This window comes from Lethenteron reissneri, chromosome 68 (genome assembly GCF_015708825.2).
Source record: "Lethenteron reissneri isolate LAM-NWPU_2019-01 chromosome 68, ASM1570882v1, whole genome shotgun sequence".
Taxonomy (NCBI): domain Eukaryota; kingdom Metazoa; phylum Chordata; class Hyperoartia; order Petromyzontiformes; family Petromyzontidae; genus Lethenteron; species Lethenteron reissneri.
Genome location: NC_083846.1, coordinates 3289849 through 3295655, shown reverse-complemented (window position 1 = coordinate 3295655; position 5807 = coordinate 3289849).

The following is a 5807-nucleotide window of genomic DNA, read 5'->3' as shown; positions in this document are numbered from 1 at the left end:
CCGGAGGAGCTCACCGATGGGGACTTTGCCCAGATCTTTCAAGGATTTGTGAGCTCCTCACACGATCCAGCCTGGTTAAACCCAGGATGGATCGTAGGCAGGCCAACCTCCTCGCGGTGCCGGACGGGCAACACTGTCGTGGGCAGTGATGTGGGGGGAGGGCCAATGCCCATTGGCCTCTCCCCTCATGGCGTCTGTGACCACCACAGTGGCTAAACGGGGGCTCTGGACGGGTGTGAGGGGCTGGTAACCCCTCCACCTTCAATTCATTACCACTAAACCACGAATTAAACACAGGTACACACACATAGGTACACACACACACAGGTACACACACAGGTACACACCCACACGTACACACACAGGTACACACACACAGGTACACACACACAGGTACACACACACAGGTACACACACAGGTTACACACACAGGTACACACACACGTACACACAGGTACACACACACAGGTACACACACACAGGTACACACACAGGTACACACACAGGTACACACACCCACAGGTACACACACACACAGGTACACACACACAGGTACACACACGTACACAAACAGGTACACCCACACGTACACACACACAGGTACACACACACACACAGGCCACTACTAACTGAAGCCCGCGACGACCCGTGGCCAATTAACCGCGAGATCACCACCACCACCACCCACTACCACTAACCACCAACACCCACCACCACCCACCACCACCACAACCACCACAACCACCACCACCACAACCACCACAACCACCACCACCACCACAACCACCACCACCACCACCACCACAACCACCACCACCACAACCACCACCACCACAACCACCACCACCACCACAACCACCACTACCACTACCACCACAACCACCACCACCACCACAACCACCACCACCACAACCATCATCAACACCACCAACACCGCCAACACAACCACCACCACCACCACAACCACCACCACCACCACAACCACCACCACCACCACAACCACCACCACCACCGACTCACCCTGCGACTGTCTCCGCACTGTGCCGAGCCGGCGGAGCCGTCAACGAACACGGCGCCCAGATGACGTCACCGGGCAATTCCCCCCGCCCCCTTTCAGCCCCGCCCCCTCTCAGCCCCGCCCCTCTCAGCCCCGCCCCCCTCTCAGCCCCGCCCCCTCTCAGCCCCGCCCCCTCTCAGCCCCGCCCCCTTCTCAGCCCCGCCCCCTCTCAGCCCCGCCCCCTCTCGGCCCCGCCCCCTCTCAGCCCCGCCCCCTCTCAGCCCCGCCCCCTCTCAGCCCCGCCCCCCTCTCAGCCCCGCCTCCCTCTCAGCCCCGCCCCCCTCTCAGCCCCGCCCCTCTCAGCCCCGCCCCCCTCTCAGCCCCGCCCCCTCTCAGCCCCGCCCCCTCTCAGCCCCGCCCCCCCTCAGCCCCGCCCCCTCTCAGCCCCGCCCCCTCTCAGCCCCGCCCCCCTCTCAGCCCCGCCTGCGGAATCGATCCAAGAATCTCTTTGTGTTTATGGTCGGCGACTTCGATTCCGAAGGTTCGGTATCGTGGGGTCGTGATGGGGTTGAATCGATCCAGACATTGGGCAACCGATTCGATCCGCGAGAGGAGGTGAAATTGCGGTTCTCCGGCGATTCGATCCGTGTCGCTTCTGCGTATGGGGCCGGCCATAAATGACGTCACGCACCTAGCGGGGAGGGGGGGTCAGATGTGTGACGAGGGGAGGGGGTGAGAAATGTGACGTCACATCAAAATGCGCAACTTTAAATAAATACAGACAACACGTTCTGCTTAATTAAATAGACTTTTTAATAAATGTTTTCTCCTACAACATCAGAGTGCAGCGCCACATTAAATGCACACTACAATGAGAATAGTTTAAAGCGATTTGAAGCATGTTTTATTTTTGGGGGGGGGGGCAGAGCTTTGTGACGTCATATTTGAGGGGGGAGGGTCTGACTTTTTGTGACGCCGTATGACGAAGGGGGGGGGGGTCAAAAATCGTCCAAAATCGCGTGACGTCATGTATTCCCTCTTCACCCTTCTACTCTTACGTGTTCCCACAGTGACCCCGCGTTCGTCACGGGGTCCCCCCTTAAGAATTAGAGACATGACGTCATCGAGCCGCCCAGCGCGCATGACGTCACGTTCCGCGACGTGTTCGCACTGGACGGCACACATGACGTCACGTCCCCATTTTACTCCTCTACACATGTGTAATGCGGGCGTAAATGACCTTCCGGATGTGACGTCACGAGGGGGAGGAGTTACGTCACGTGGGGGTAAGGGTTCAGGTCTTAAAGGGGAGAAACCGGAAGAGGAGGGGAGTGATCGAGGACTGGGCTAGAGTGGGGCCACGCAGGGCGAGAGCTGGGGGTGGCGAGATCGCCACACACGCACAGAGTACGGTCGGCACCGTCGGCCAGCGGTGACCGACCCCGGAGGAACCAGGAGCAGCCGAGGGGGCTGTAACGAGAGCAGCCGGAGCGGCTGCCCGAGAGGACCAGCAGCGGGGCTGCCTACGAGAGGGAGAGACAGCAGCCAGAGAGGCTGCAGCGGGAGCAGCCGGAGAGGCTGCCCGAAGAGTCCAGCAGCGGGGCTGCTGGAGAAAGGAGAGAGAGGCTACAGCAGCGACAACAGCGTCGGCCGCAGAGCGGAGAGTCTATGCGAGAGAGCCGTGTGGGGAAAGAGGAGGCGAACCCGAATAAAGGACACCAAGCCAGATACCGTAGTCGAGTCCTTTATTACACATGTACCAAATAATAATTGGATTGAAACGAGGGAATAAGAAATTTGGAAGATAACAGCAGCACGGACGAGGCCGGGCGTAACGGATACAAAAGACTGGCACATTTAAATTCCTCCAAACTTTTGAAAATGAACTCCTGTCGATTCCAAACATGTTATAAGGTGTGGACACTAAACACGGGGAATGGCTTTAAAAGTTTTATAATCTCCTGCAGATGTAGATGCCACTGGTTCTTCATGTTCTGCAGATGTAGATGCCACTGGTTCTTCACGTTCTTCAGATGTAGATGCCACTGGTTCTTCACGCTCTGCAGATGTAGATGCCACTGGTTCTTCACGTTCTGCAGATGTAGATGCCACTGGTTCTTCACGTTCTGCAGATGTAGATGCCACTGGTTCTTCACGTTCTGCAGATGTAGATGCCACTGGTTCTTCACGTTCTGCAGGTGTAGATGTCACTGGTTCTTCATGTTCTGCCGATGTAGATGCCACTGGTTATTCACGTTCTGTAGATGTAGATGCCACTGGTTCTTCACGTTCTGCAGATGTAGATGCCACTGGTTCTTCACGTTCTGCAGATGTAGATGCCACTGGTTCTTCACGTTCTGCAGATGTAAATGCCACTGGTTCTTCACGTTCTGCAGATGTAGATGCCACTGGTTCTTCACGTTCTGCAGATGTAGATGTCACTGGTTCTTCACGTTCTGTAGATGTAGATGTCACTGGTTCTTCATGTTCTGCCGATGTAGATGCCACTGGTTCTTCACGTTCTGTAGATGTAGATGTCACTGGTTCTTCATGTTCTGCCGATGTAGATGCCACTGGTTCTTCACGTTCTGCAGATGTAGAGGCCACTGGTTCTTCACGCTCTGAAGACATATATTCCACTGGTTCTTCACGTTCTGCAACTGAACGTAACGGACCAGGTTTGTTTGTATTTCTGAAAGTTCGTAAGTCGAATGTTCGTAAGTAGAGGAGTCCCTGTACGTACATATCTTGGCATGTTATGCCATTCAAAAAAACACATTACTTTTAGCCCTTAGAGTTATAGGACGGTTGCGAGAAGTGTATGACAATCACAGTAGTGTCTTATTGTCCGTTGTTGGAGGGCAAGTGGTTCTCTATACTCGTCTGGTCAATGAATGGACAGAATAATTACGTGCAGGCGTATGGTGCTAATCAACTGGCGGTCCAAGAACTTTTGGACCATAATCGTGTGCTGTTATGTAAGTGCAGCAGCAGAGCACGATCCAATTGACCGCAGATGTCAATTTCGCAAAGTTACGGGGAAATGAATACCGTATTACACAGCGCTGACTACTGTCCAGCAGCAGCAAGTGCGGTGGACAGTTAGCGCACACGCCGTAGAGCATATACACGGGTGTGCCGGCAGGGTGGAGGAACGGGGGCAAGGGTCATGGTAGACCGGGTGGGGAGGCCCCTTGAACCCTCTGGTGGGTTCGAGAAGGGAGGCGCGGCTAGGGCGGAGCCAAGCCGCGCCGAGGGGAATAAAAGCAGCGGAGAGCGAGAGCTCCGGGCTGGACTCGTCTCGTTGTCGCCGCCTTCATCGCTGCCACCTTCGCCTGATCATTGCGCGGCCGGACAGTAGTTGGCTGTCTCGGTCGACGCCTTCCGTGCAACGCGGATAGGGTCGTGTCTAGGCCGGGCCGTATGGCAGCGTGGTCGTGAGAGAGAGGAGGCCGGAGTTGGGGTGAACGGGTAAATAAATAGAGAGACGGTGGCTCCTGCAACTACCTCGTCTCCGAATGAGTGTGTGCGCCGCACACCGCATGCACACAGGGAGGAAGGAGGACAGTACACATGTATGTATGTATGCATGACGTGTGTATGACATGCGTGTATGACATGTGCATCCCCGTATGTTTTTTTTGTCATCACGAATTTCGCCGCCCACTCCACACACTTTTATCTATTGTGCTCTTTGGGGGAGAGGGGTGGTGGGGGGCAGGAACTATTCCTTACGTTTGACAAGTAGTATGGTTTTTCGCGGCCAAATATTATTCGTAAAAAAGGATTGTTTTTGTTTTGCTGTGCGGTTAGATCCCTTAAAAATAAATTTTGGCAGCAAAAAAAAATCGCCCAAATGATGCTTGCGAAACACCACGCTGCTCACATTGTAATTGTCGTGGGTTCACTCTCCAACACACCGACCGATGTGTGGACTGAAAGTAGAAACGATCTGGCACGTTCTGTGTACGTGACAAACCTTGGCAGGGTGCTTTAAAACATTTTTGTTTTACACTTCTGAGAATTTGCAACAACACCACGAGAAGTGATGCCTCCGGGCTCTGGAGACCACCTGGAGATTCACCATTGGTACCTCATTTGCAGGTAAAAATGTATGATAATTGTTTTTTTACCCTCTTATCTGGCAACAGAACTGACACCTTTTTTACGAGGAGTCATGTTTGCATAGACCACAATACCTGCAGTCATAATGCAAAAAAAACATAACTCTGATAATGTGAGACTAGGCTCTAAAGAGAGCTGTCTCGGGTATGGACCAATCAACTTCAAGGACAGTGCATACATTATCAGAGTTATGTTTTTTTTTGCATTATGACCGCAGGTATTGTGGTCAATGCAAACATGACTCCTCGTAAAAAAAGGTGTCAGTTTTGTTGCCAGATAAGAGGGTAAAAAACCAATTATCAAGTGGGATTCTTTGACTTTTTAAGCTATTAACATGTTATAGTTTTGACTTAAAACTTTCGTTACTGTGGGAATTCATTTTCTTTGGTTCTTTCAGTAAAGTCACGTAGATAGAGAAAATAACAAAAATAAAAGGTAAAAACCACGACGTTTCAATCGCAACACAAGCGGTCGTCATCAGGAAAAGGGGGTTAGCCTCTCAAGGCAAACTGTTTATGAAGGTTTAAAATTGGCGTAGCATAAGTGTTAAAAAAGCGTTTATTTTTAGTATTTTTCTACCTATGTGACTTTACCGAAAGAACCAAAGAATATTTGTTATCATGTTACAGTTGTAGTATTCATCTTCTTGGTTCTTTCGGTAAAGTCACGTAGAAGGGAAATAATA